We start from the raw sequence: 14,512 nt of genomic DNA, 5'->3' as shown, positions 1-14,512 counted from the left end.
GTCCGTGCCACGGAACATACCAAGGTGGTGACCGATCACCGGCAAACCTTAGGGTTTTTGGTGAACTGGCAGAAGAGTTGCCTCGTCCCAGCGCAGGCGGCGACCTTCCTGGGGCTTGAGCTAGACTTCCTGCGAACCTTTTGCCAGAGCGACAGGTTTGCACGGTGCGGACAGCAAGCCAAGGACGTTAGGTCTGTGCCCTCGGTGTCAGTGCATCAGTGCACAGTGATGTTGGGCCTGATGGCCTCAGCACTGCATGTGCTCCCGCTGGGGAGGCTACACATGCTCCCGTGGTCCAAATCTGGTTTCTCAGGCTTCGCCTGGACTCGACCGGGGACCATCATCGCAGGGTTCCTCTGACAGGTCAGGCCTGGCAGGCGCTGGCCATATGGGCAGACCCCCGTTACCTCTCGAGAGGTACTCGGTTGGGCCCTGTCCCGCTCAGGATGGTGATTCGCACAGACGCCTCCGTCTGGGGAGGGGGTGCGATTTGCAGGCATTTTTCGGCGAACGGCCGGTGGGAGGCTCAGGAGCTTCGCCACATAAACGTGCTAGAGCTGAAGGCGATTCGCCTGGCTCTGCTTCAGGACAAGCCCACCATCAATGGCGCCGTGGGCCCATTGTTGGTTGTGAGCTCTCCTGGGGACCGCACTGCCGGACAAGTCCGCGTGCGATTTCTGCTTGCCACATGGGAATTGAAGGGAGCCCCGTGGGGGCGTACCCTTTGGTCTCGCGCTTCATGAAGGGGGCGCGTAAACTGCGCCCGCCGACGCGTTGCGTTTTTTCCCAAATCGGACCTGGTTACGGTGCTGGACGGGCTAACGGGTCATCCATTTGAGCCCTTGGACTCCGCCGATTTAAAGGTTCTGTCTTTAAAGACCGTGCTGCTGCTGCTGGCCTTGTCGTCAGGAAAGAGAGTTGGTGACCTGATTGCCCTCTCGGTGCAGCAGGCCTGTATGGTTTTGGGAATGATGGGCGCAGGGTTACGTTGCGACCTAACCCGGCTTACCAACCTAAGAATATTAAGGTCAGCTTTAGGTCTATGGTCATAGACTTATCAGCATTCTGTCCCCCGCCGTTCAGTTCGGGTGAGGAGTGACGGTTGCACATGCTGTGCCCAGTAAGGGCGCTCTCGGCCTATGTGGCCAGGACGCGTTCATTACGCACTCCAAACCAGTTGTTGGTCTGCTTTGGCAGAAGGCCAGTGGCCTCCTTTCCAAGGATCGCTTATCACACTGGATAGTGGAGGCGATCGCTTTGGCATACTCTGCCGTGGGTCAGATACCCCCGGGGGGTATCAAGGCGCATTCTGCGCGGGGTGTTGCGACATCCTCTGCGTTGTTGCGCGGTGTTTAGGGGAGGACATGTGTGCCGCGGCCTCATGGTCCTCTCATCACACTTTTGTTAGGTACTACAGTCTCGACGTGTCCGGTTCGCAATTCGCGCACGCGGTGCTGTCGGTGGCAAGAAAGTAGTATCGTTGCCACTCTAATATGTCAGACGGTCAGGCATGAACGTTGCCATATGGCCGTGGTTCACCGGTGCCTTTCGGGTCGCCCTGTGGGGTGCTCCCGGCAGCAAGGTCGGTTGAATTAAGGCACTAGTGAGAGCTTGAGTTCGAAACGAAGTAAAACATTAGGGTTGTGCTACAACCCAGGTTTTACGAGTGAGAACGAGAGCTCTCACTACCCAGCCTTGCTGCGTCGATGCGTCACGGGGTGCATCGGATCTCAGCTGGCTGGAAGAAATTAGAGTGATTATCCCTGGGCTGACAGGACGTGACGTAGTCACGTGGATCCGTGTCAGCCCCAGGGGGGCACCACGCCACCTACGGGTGGGTGGTCGGTTTTAATGAAAAGTAATTTTGGAGCAAAATGACAGTCTTCCATAGGGCTGCGTACGCAGCGTTGTAGGCACTAGTGAGAGCTCTCGTTCTCACTCGTAAAACCTGGGTTGTAGCACAACCCTAATGTTTACATCTAAACACAGTAACGTAAAAGTGAGTTTCCTGGACATGTGGGTCTTGAACAAGAATGGCTCCCTCCTAACAACACTGTATAGAAAAGAGACAGATAAAAACACTTTATTGCCTATGTGGCCAGGACGCGTTCATTACGCACTCCAAACCAGTTGTTGGTCTGCTTTGGCAGAAGGCCAGTGGCCTCCTTTCCAAGGATCGCTTATCACACTGGATAGTGGAGGCGATCGCTTTGGCATACTCTGCCGTGGGTAAGATACCCCCGGGGGGTATCAAGGCGCATTCTGCGCGGGGTGTTGCGACATCCTCTGCGTTGTTGCGCGGTGTTTAGGGGAGGACATGTGTGCCGCGGCCTCATGGTCCTCTCATCACACTTTTGTTAGGTACTACAGTCTCGACGTGTCCGGTTCGCAATTCGCGCACGCGGTGCTGTCGGTGGCAAGAAAGTAGTATCGTTGCCACTCTAATATGTCAGACAGTCAGGCATGAACGTTGCCATATGGCCGTGGTTCACCGGTGCCTTTCGGGTCGCCCTGTGGGGTGCTCCCGGCAGCAAGGTCGGTTGAATTAAGGCAGTAGTGAGAGCTTGAGTTCGAAACGAAGTAAAACATTAGGGTTGTGCTACAACCCAGGTTTTACGAGTGAGAACGAGAGCTCTCACTACCCAGCCTTGCTGCGTCGATGCATCACGGGGTGCATCGGATCTCAGCTGGCTGGAAGAAATTAGAGTGATTATCCCTGGGCTGACAGGACGTGACGTAGTCACGTGGATCCGTGTCAGCCCGAGGGGGCACCACGCCACCTACGGGTGGGTGGTCGGTTTTAATGAAAAGTAATTTTGGAGCAAAATGACAGTCTTCCATAGGGCTGCGTACGCAGCGTTGTAGGCACTAGTGAGAGCTCTCGTTCTCACTCGTAAAACCTGGGTTGTAGCACAACCCTAATGTTTACATCTAAACACAGTAACGTAAAAGTGAGTTTCCTGGACATGTGGGTCTTGAACAAGAATGGCTCCCTCCTAACAACACTGTATAGAAAAGAGACAGATAAAAACACTTTATTGTTGGCTTCAAGTTTTCACCACACACCCTTAACTCATTGAGTGCCAGCCACTTTTGGAGAACGGACGCTCCCAGTGCCAGAGTTTCAGAGCGTTTTCAGTGATTTCTCGAGGCCCACAGAATATTGTGTGATATTACTATGTAAACACTGAACACGCACAAAGAACGATGAGACTCTATTCTATCATCTGCAAAAAAAGTATATTGATCCCATTTTCCGTTCTTTAGTTATGAGCCGGAGAAAATAGCTTGATTCATCCAAAAACAGCAATTTTTTTCTAGAAGCTGAGATAATTGGCCTTTTGTGAAATTAAACATTTCAAGCACATCACTGACTCTGAAGCTTGCTGCTGGTGGGCATCGGATATTCTGGCTTGCGTTTGTCAATCCTGTCCTGCTGCCTGGGTCTGTCTGGGTGTTGCGTGCTGCTCTGCGTGACCCCCCCCCCCCGCCCCGCCCCGCCCCGCCTCGCCTCAACTGCACACTCCTCCTCCTGTCTGTGGTGGCTCTCTGCTGAGTTTGCTGTGCGCGACATCCAGCTTTGTTACAGCGTTCCGCGTGTGTTTGTCACCGGCAATGATGCTTCCAGTTGAGAATAATAACAACTCCACGGTGTGGATGTGCGGATGTGCTGTCGCAACCGACACGGAGCGGCTCAATTGTGGGAGCAGATTGGCTGCTGCAGGCACAGCTGCAGTAACGTGCTTCAGCATATCGATGCATACGGATGCGATGCGATTTCCGTTTCCATAACGACTTCTTCTTTGTTTTTTCCTTGCCTTTCTGTTATGTGGAGAGCACTGTCGCCACCTAAGGGTTCTGTAAAATAGGTTATAGACCTCCAATAGCTATAATATTTGTACAGGAGAGGCAGAAGGCTTTGATCGACGCCCCACCGTCAAAAAACGCAATTGACGAACATGTCCGTCCTTGGCACTCTACGTTACTATTTGAAATGACGAACATGTCCGTCCATGGCATTCAATGAGTTAAAGAAGGGGTCAGTTTTTTTCGACTAAGAAGGATCTGCAGTGGTGTAGTCTACCTTTTTTCAGAGGGTATACTGACTCTGACCCCCCCCCCCCCTCCCCCCGTTATGCGGGGATTATGCATAATTAAGTTATGCATAATTGAGGGCGTGTCCGAGTGAGTGAGCGCTGCTCTGCTGCCACCATGGGGCTGCCACAGCCCAGCCTGTTTGCTAGTACTGTGGCTAACGTTAGGCTAATTGTCTGACCTGGCGGTCGCGTTTGTGGTGTTGCGGTCTTTTTGTCAATATTGGACAGTAAATATGTTTTCTTGCGATGCAGTTGGTTGTATTAACCGTACCTCAAAGAAAGGTGGTTTCCACTTTTTTCGGTGAGTGAATGAAGTTGTCAGTGGTCACTGCTAATGTTTTACCATGGACTGTATAAATTCTGTGCTAATAATGCTAGCATGATAACATTATCCTTTTCACACACACACTGAATATACCGAAATGCTAGATTTGATCATCGACTTAACGCTAATGGTAATAAAAAACGGCCGCACTCATAAGGTTAAGGTGTGTTTGACCTAATATAAATATTAACGTTAATGCACTCACATTTCAGCATGGTAACGCTAGCTAGCTAGCTACAGTAAATGTTTGGAGCATCGGTTTGGATGCTATAACGTTAACGTGAATGTCATGACCTAGTGAGCGTAGTATTAGATCTATATTATACATATTTCAGATGTAAGCTAGCTATAGCTAGACGTTAAGAGGTTAACGTGAATGCGACTGAGACCTGATGGCTTGATATCATATTCCAGATGCAACCTAGCTAGCTAGTGTTAGATGTTAAGAGGTAGGAATATACCGAAATGCTAGACTTGATCGTGGACTTAATATTAATCAAAAACTGCCACACTCATAACGTTAAGGTGTGTTTGACCTAGCTAATATAAATATTAACGTTAATGCATTCGCATTTCAGCGTGGTTACAGATGTAACCTATTTAGCTAATGCTAGCTAGCTACAGTAGATTTTTGGAGGCTATAATGTTAACGTGAATGTCATGACCATCGGTCATGACCTAGTGAGCGTAGTATTATACTGTATATTATACATAATCCAGATGTAACCTAGCTATAGCTAGGCGTTAAGAGGTTAACGTGAATGCGACTGTGACCTGACATTAATGGCTTGATATCATATTCCAGATGCAACCTAGCTAGATGTTAAAGGAGAACTTACCTCCAAAACACTTTTTTTCAGCTTTTAACCAATATATATGACTTTGGGGGTGATGTGTGAAGAATTCTGGTCAGAATTTCCACATTTGACACCAAACTGTTGCCATTTTACCATTTGTATCATTTTTCAGCAGCATATCTGGCATAAGCGCCCTCTAAAGGTCGAACACTGTTTTTTTTTTTTTTTTTTATGATGTTTATATTATCAGTCCGAGTTGCAAGCACTGTCTCCAGCCCAGGCAGGCAGGCGGGAGAGAGTCGTACTGTAACATGGACGAGCCCCAAGCTCCGCGGGCGCGCGCAGCAGGCCAGCAGCAGCTGGGCTCTCTGTGCTGAGCAGAGAGAGCAGTCTGATATTTCCGCAAACAAATCTTATCGCAGTATAGCGCACATGTAAAATATAACGCTATACTACGACGTGACAAAGCTGGTCTAAACACATCGGCTACTGTAATATCGTCACTGTGTACAAGCAACGGGGGGGGGGGTTGACTCGCTGTGTGTGTGTTTTGCTGTCTGGAGCACTTTCTCCAGTGCTCTCTGTGCACAGTCTGACATTTCCGCGGCTATCAGTCCGACTTGGAAGCACTTTCTCTCGGCCAGTCAAACGGGAGAGTCTGCTCGCTCATGCACCCGCGGGGCGCGCGCACACTGCACACAGCAGCAGTGAGAGGCGGGGGCTTTCAGTCAGCAGAGCAGAGCAACTGGCTCTGTGTGTGTGTGCTCCGAGGAGGAGAAGAGCTCTCTCCTGCTCTGCGCAGTGCGCCCTGAGAGGAAAAATCAGAGGTGTTGTAACTTTCAACAAGAATCACGAAAAGCCCCAAAACGCAAATTAAAAACGGATTTCATTGCGCGGTTTATCTCTAGTTAGACGAGGGAATTACGTGGAGAAATCTCGCATTGTGTTACCCCAGAGCGAGAGGTTTGTCCTATTGTGGGTGTGCTGCTGTTAACGAGCCCATGTCACTTTGCTCCCGTAACGTAGTTTCCATAGAGATACATGCAGAAAAATAATTAAATTTCTAGTTCGCCACTGAATTACCAAATTGATATAACTTAAAACCATTTTCAGATTTTCTGTTTCCATACAGACCAACAGCGTTGGCTAGTTGTTGATATTTATAGAGATATTGCCCCTCTCAAATAAATTATTTTTGAGGCAGTAGGCAAACTGTAATGGCGTCGATTTCCGAAAAAGAATCTCGACTCGAACACAGCCAAAGAGTCCAGTATAGACAAGAGCATATGTCATTTCTTGGTTTTTTCCATAGGTATTTTCAAATCACTGTTCTAATACATATCTAGGGGGTAAGTCCTCCTTTAAGCTCCACACTGCTGTAGGAGTAAAATCAAATGTATCAAGCCTTGACATCATATTCCAACGTGAATTCAGCTGAGGGGTTCCCTTCAGAACGAGACTGTTGCATTCAATATTTTTACATGTTACTGTGCAGTAGTTAGTGCAGGCTAGTTAATTGTTGGACGTAAGGTTTTTGAATTCTAAAAGGCTCACAGCATATGTTGTTTCTGACGTGGATTGATTCATCAAAACTTTCAAAATCCTTACTACTGTACTGTCCATTAATAGTGACATCATGTGACAAGCTGAAATGTCAATTTTTCTAGCAAATCTAGGTAAATTTCAGAGTTTAACGTAGTGTACCGTCTTGTCTGAGGTGAATGCAAGTGAACTATATTTTTCAATCCTGTCTTTGAATAAAAGTTGTACATTGTGTTATACTTGAAAACCATGTCTCTGCTCCCTTATTTGTGTTTACAATTACAACAAATCTGTATGGTTTATCTGTTGGCATTAAACCGTGGTATTTCCTTGGGTGATATTCCATATTTGTCATTAGACCTGTTCACATCTGCATTTTCTACAAATTGGGCTAAATTTGCAATGGTAAATCAAAGCCACATGTGAGATATCACAAGTACTTTTATTAAAACAATTCGATGATGATGATGACATCTGCAGCTGCTGGACGAGAGACCGAAGACCAGTCCACCTGAAGGAGATCCACAAGACCTTGCCACAGTGCCACACTCACCCAAGATAAATGCTGCTGTAGGGGTAAAAATACAATGTATGCTTCAGGGAATTACATTAAAAAGTTAGATAATGTGGTGGTTATACATTGATTAACGTTAATGTTGTTTCACAGTAGCTAATATCTGGCCATAATTCTGCAATTGCCCACTATTTGCTTAGTACGTTATAATAGCGATAATATCAATATCAGATCAATCTTTGGTTAAACTTTTATTGTAGTTTAGTGTTAATTTAGCCTACCTCAACGTAACGTGAATGTGGAACGATGACTCTTCACCTCCTCACGGGCCCGACCGGAGCAAGGAGAACAGAAGTGGATGTAGCCTGTTAGCTAGCTTGCTAGCAGTCTGACCTAGCTTCAGTTAGCTTGAAGAGAACTGGCGTGTGACAAACACGCCCACGGCGTGGGCGTGTTTGCACTGGCGTGGGCGTGTTTGTCACGCGTAAGATCACCCCCATAGGTTATGCTAATCGGTGCTCATCTCACGCTCCACCCTCTCAACCCCCACCTTCACACTAAAACCAAAATGGCAACGTCCAGCTCGTTTATGACTTGAACTCCGGCAGGGAGAAGAAATTCAATGGGATAACCATTTATTTTTAGTCTATGATCCCCACACAGGTAGGACGTATCTACATCATCTACATGATTACTTGCCCGTGTGGACTGAGCTACATTGGGAAAACGACTAGAAAACTTAAATTAAGAATAAGTGAGCACAACAGCACAATACGGAAAAATGACCGGGACTATCCCATCTCTGTGCATTTCAATGACACTCACCATGACATTTCTACGTTGCGCTTCTGCAGTGTGGAGCAGGTCACCTTGCCACTGTAGCGAAACTCATCTAGTAACGTGCATTAAATATTGAATATTTAATGTACAGATCTCTCCTCTCCAGAGGTCACAGGAATTCTGCCCTGCAAAGCTAAAAGGGGGTAACTCGCCAGAGTGTAGAACTGAGAAAAATGACTTTACAGTTTTGTTGTTGTCCAGCCAAATGTATTGTAGGAAGAAAACTGGAAATGTGTTAATTATTTGTTTATTTAATGTAGTTATTTATCTACATTTTTTTTTTAGCTCAAACTTGACCTTTGACCCTTATTTGGAAGTTACCTTACTCTGGCTTTGCATTGTCTGCAAAATAATAAGGGGTGATGCCAAGCAAAAAGACAGTAACTTCAATTTGATCCTTCATTTGGTTGCTTATCACTATATAAAACCAGTATATGATAATAATGATAACATAGACATGAAGTCTCATGTTCATGGCACAATTACGCTTAATATAATATACGTATAAATATAATATAACTAGATTATCAGGCCGCTACACATCCTTCAAGCCTAGTTTGGTGGGACTCTTGTTGGCCCATTGTGTGTCTGTGTTGGCGCCTCAGGGGTTAATGTTGTATGAGCTGGCTCCTCGGGGGTTGATGTCGTATGAGCTGGCACATCTGGGGTTAATTTCATATGAGCGGCACCTCGGGGGTTAATGTTGTATGAGCTGGTACCTCAGGGGTTAATGTCATATGAGCTGGCGCCTCGGGGTTAATGTTGTATGAGCTGGTAGCTCAGTGGTTAATGTCATATGAGCTGGTGCCTCGGGGGTTAATGTCATATGAGCTGGCACCTCTGGGGTTAATTTCATATGCGCAGTGCCTCAGGGGTTAATGTTGTATGAGCTGGTACCTGGATGGTTAATGTTGTATGAGCTGGCACCTCGGGGGATAATGCCGTATGAGCTGGCACCTCTGGGGTTAATTTTATATGAGCGGCACCTCAGGGGTTAATGTTGTATGACCTGGCACCTCTGGGGTTAATTTCATATGAGCGACGCCTCAGGGGTTAATGTTGTATGAGCTGGCACCTCCGGGGTTAATTTCATATGAGCTGGTGCCTCGGGGTTAATGTGGTATGAGCTGGTGCTTCGGGGGTTAATGTCATATGAGCTGGCGCCTCAGGAGTTAATGTTGTACGAGCTGGCACCACGGGGGTTAAATTTGTATGAGCTGGCGCATCGGGGTTAATGTGGTATGAGCTGGCGCATCGGGGTTAATGTGGTATGAGCTGGTGCCTCGGGGGTTAATGTCGTATGAGCTGGTGCTTCGGGGGTTAATGTCATATGAGCTGGCGCCTCAGGAGTTAATGTTGTACGAGCTGGCACCACGGGGTTAAATTTGTATGAGCTGGCGCATCGGGGTTAATGTGGTATGAGCTGGCGCATCGGGGTTAATGTGGTATGAGCTGGTGCCTCTGGGGTTAATGTCGTATGAGCTGGTGCCTCGGGGGTTAATGTGGTATGAGCTGGCACCTCGGGGGTTAATGTCATATGAGTTGGCATCTCTGGGGTTAATGTTGTACGAGCTGGAGCCTCGGGGGTAAATGTGGTATTAGCTGGTGCCTCGGGGGGTAATGTCATATGAGTTGCCTCGCGGGTTAATGTATAAGGGTTAGGGGGTTAATGCCGTATGAGCTGGCAACCTTGGGAGTTAATGTGGGTGTCTGTGTGGGTGGGGGTGGTATCGGTCTGATGTCATAATCGTGATATTAGGCCTGCCCAGTAAGGTAACTCATACCTCAACTCAACCTGAGCATTCTGGTGAGTTACCCCCTTTTTGCGTTGCAGGGCAGAGCATTCAGAGTGCAGTCAAACCAAACCAAACAACCGTAACTGATGTTACCTTAGTCTTGCTTGGCTTTTCTATGGCTTTTGGAAGTTACTGTAAATGTGACCCCCTATTTTCTCCAAAAAAACAACACAATTGACTCAAGATATTTTTCCACATGATAAAGCAGATCTTCAATGTTCCAAAAATGACAAAAACTCATTTTTGACAAAAATTGAGTTACCCCCTTTTAGCTTTGTGTTACACCACTTACACAGCGACAGCAGTAAAGGTGTAGGAAAATATTAATTTATTACTTCACACGGTCGGCAAGGCTGGCAAAAACTTCTGATGTCTCAAGATACAACCGCATCAAACACACGCTTCTCAAGTCTCTCTCTTACTCGTCTTCTTCTACAGAGGCTTGTAGTGCTATGTCACAGACACCTTACACTGCCACCTACTGGTGAGTGAAAATAAGTGTATCTAACAGAAATCAACAGAAAACTAATGTCAGTCAGTGCACAACATATTAAATCAAAGGGATCTGCATGTATCAAAACAAATGCTTCTTTGACCATTCTTACAGGTGCTACATTCGCAGGGCAGAATTGACCTCTGGCTGCGCCTTGCATCTGGGGGAAGCCAAAAAAGGCCCAAGGCGCCAGCCTGTCTGGAAATACCAAAGGAGTGATTTCTAACTGTTGACGAGTGTGTTTCGTCAATGTCCGAGAATGTCCGTTCTCTTGGCGGAGATTTACTTCACAGGTCACACGGACAAGACTCTTGAAGCAAACAGTTTAGGAACTTGTGTAGCGTACGTGCAACTCATGGAGTGTTTGGTATCAATATTCTCCAAATCGCAACCCCCATTGATCTATATAAATCGTGGGTATGTTTAATAATGCTTTGTAAATGTACAACATGGTCCCATCTTCCTCCTTAAACCAAAGGTCATCGAATGGAAGTGGGGGGTCAAAGGCTATAAACCACTTCACATTCCTTTTTGTCAAAGAGCAGCAGGAGTGGGCTGTATGGCGCTAAGAGGAACTGACTATTCTCAAGATGTGAGATTTAATCAAGTTAATTAGTATTACGTACTTAATAAGTAGGAATGTATAGTGTGTTAATGTGTGTGTGACATTAAGATATGGTTTTGTTACGTACACGTATACAAGATTCAGTAAAGATATATTGTCCCAGAAATATTTTGGTTTATTCCTTAATATAAGGATACATCATCCATGTTTGGTCTTAAAATAATCAGAATAATGTGTGTGTTGTAATTATGAAAGTGTCATGGCCATGAAGTCATTTGATGAGATGTTTTAAGCATGTGATAAGTCTTATGTTTGTCCCTGTAAAACATGGCCATAAATCTCTCGGCCAGCCTGACTCCATGACTGTGTAACAAGACCCATGCTTGTCTATATCTATATTTGCTATCTATCTAGTCTATTTACCTTTATCTTTTCCATCTATATTTTGTTTTCTCACACCAAGAGTGATGTCAAGAAATAATAAGCTTTTAAAAGAAGTGCATAGTTTAGTTGAGTTCTAAAAACTATACTAAACCCTTATCTCAATGCAATAAAAGGCAGAGCCATGTTGCAAGGGGTGGGCCCTTGGAAAAACTGTGGCTGGCTGCTCTCTAACAGTTTTTGAGCAGACGAAAGAAGAACTTTGGCACAACAAGGACTTTTTAGAACAGGCAGAGCCCTCTGCATTCAAGATGTAGTCCTATACTTTTAGGCCTCAAAAGATGCCATGCTTTTGAAGGCCATTGCAGCTTTCACCAAACCAAATGGTGATTGTCTCATATAATTCTGCCACCAACAAAGAGTGTCACGTGGCCCTATCGAGGAAGGACAGCCGCTCCCGACCGCTGTACTCAGGCAGCCGTCTTCCCACAAATAGGCACGCTGACTCTTAAGGATGGCTTTTCAGTTCCAGACGATATAGTTTTCCAAGAGTGGAAACAGATTTCAAGGAAAACCTGGCTCTCATCGAACTAAATATAGTGAGATTAGATACCTTTTTGTTGCTTTATTTTTGATAGGTGAAGCTTAAATCATTTTTGATTATCCCTTTTCAACGGGATAAGATCCTCTAACCAAGAGGATCATTAAAAGACAATTGAACCAACAACCAGCCGGTTTTGAGACCCCTCGCCTGCCCGTCCAAGAGCAGACACGGCCACCCTTCGTTGCCATGGCAGCTCCTGCTCCCAGCCGAGCCAGGAAAGGCCGTTCTCCCGCAGACGAACAGAGGGAGAGAATCCTCGACTCTCAGACAGGCAAAGTGACCACACGCCTTTCTGCCAATTTTGAGAGTGCTGTGAAGATTAACTTAGATTAATCATCTATTGAATTAGAATATGTATTTAATTTGGTTAGGTTTAAACTAGGCTTTCTTTGAATACCTTATTCCCTTCCTTTTCACTTTTCTCCTCCTTTCTTAACTCAATCGAACAAGGTGTTATGCATAATACTGTGATTTTACTATTTTGTGGATTAAATAAACGCATTATGTTTTGAAGTTAAAACGTGTTCTTTGCTTGTTATAATAATATCAGTCGATTAAAGATCTCCCTTCCTTTAGAACTGATTCTGATTTCACTGTGACCTACGGCAGTGGTAATATAAAATTTACGTATCAACGTGGTGGTGCTCCGGGGTTTTGATATTAACTTATTGAATCAATAGTGATATCAAAATCCATATTTCTATCTAAATTCCTTACACCACCTAGAGGCGGTGACCACGACAAACTGCTAAAACAAAGAGAATCTTTCTGGATCCACACATTACAAACACTGGCACCAAAAGGACTGAATGATGAACTGTTATTCAACATGTTCCTGTGATCCCTGTCTCTAAGTCTATATTGTATTTTTCTACTATATATTTTAAATATTTTTCTATTCCTTCTCAAGGAGCCAAGGAGCCTAAACCCTACATGTGTGTGCTGGGCACAGAACAGTCAGGCTCTTTTCCTCATAACCCCTGTCGACTGTGTCCACTTCCACACACGTATGGAAATACACTATGGATTATCTAGAGAAGTCTCTGTGTGTTCTCCCTTAAATTTATTGTCTATTTATCTCTTGTGATTATTCATGTTTGTTCTTGTTTACTGTGAAGCTCACTCACATGTGTATAGGTTATCTGTGCATAGGTTTCCCCTTTTAACCTTTCACTGCGGGGACCCTGCTGCTCAGGACCTAATTGAAGACAGTCTGGCCCAAATTAACCACTGTATTATTATGCCTTTTTGTCTATTTATTATCATTGCCTATTTGTCTATTTCCCTGTGGAGCATCACCTTAACTTATTAAAGGAGGACTTACCCCCTAGATATGTATTAGAACAGTGATTTGAAAATACCTATGGAAAAAACCAAGAAATGACATATGCTCTTGTCTATACTGGACTCTTTGGCTGTGTTCGAGTCGAGATTCTTTTTCGGAAATCGACGCCATTACAGTTTGCCTACTGCCTCAAAAATAATTTATTTGAGAGGGGCAATATCTCTATAAATATCAACAACTAGCCAACGCTGTTGGTCTGTATGGAAACAGAAAATCTGAAAATGGTTTTAAGTTATATCAATTTGGTAATTCAGTGGCGAACTAGAAATTTAATTATTTTTCTGCATGTATCTCTATGGAAACTACTCGAACTACGTTACGGGAGCAAAGTGACATGGGCTCGTTAACAGCAGCACACCCACAATAGGACAAACCTCTCGCTCTGGGGTAACACAATGCGAGATTTCTCCACGTAATTCCCTCGTCTAACTAGAGATAAACCGCGCAATGAAATCCGTTTTTAATTTGCGTTTTGGGGCTTTTCGTGATTCTTGTTGAAAGTTACAGCATGACAGCAGCATTTTTCCTCTCAGGGCGCAGGAGAGGCAGCGCAGAGCTCTTCTCCTCTTCAAAGCCCCCGCCTCTCACTGTCCCCGCTGCCTGAGCACACAGCAGCTCGTGCTCGCACACAGCGAGTCAACCCCCCCCCCCCCCCCCCCCCCCCCAGTCCCCAGTCGCTCTACTCTGCTGACATTTCCTCTCCCGTTTGACTGGCCGAGAGAAAGTGCTTCCGAGTCGGACTGATAGCCGCGGAAATGTCAGACTGTGCTCTCTCTGCTCTGGCCGAGTCCGAGAGAGCCCAGCTCTGCTGCGCGCGCCCGCGGAGCTTGGAGCTAGTGCATGAGGTTTACAGTACGACTCTCTCCCGCTCGCTCCCGCCTGCCTGCCTGGGCTGGAGACAGCTGCTTCCAACTCGGACTGATAATATATACATCATCATTCGAGCTTATCCAGGTAAGATATTAATAAAGTAGTGACACATTCAGCGGGAAACTAACTATAATTAAGACATGTGCCAACTTTGACGACGTTTGGTTCAGTATTTTAAGAGCAAACTTCAATATGAATAGGCTTGGAGTTCTGAGGAGCCGAAAGGGTACAGGGGGGGTAGGGGAGTAATTATCTTGAAATCCCATAGTCTTTGGGAACACTGTGACGTCAATGTGTTCCTAATATCCCATTCATTTGAGAAAGAAAAAAAAGCAGTGTTAGA

This window comes from Poromitra crassiceps, assembly GCF_964638095.1.
Source record: "Poromitra crassiceps genome assembly, chromosome: 7".
NCBI classification, from domain to species: Eukaryota; Metazoa; Chordata; class Actinopteri; order Beryciformes; family Melamphaidae; genus Poromitra; species Poromitra crassiceps.
This window is presented reverse-complemented; position numbering follows the sequence as displayed.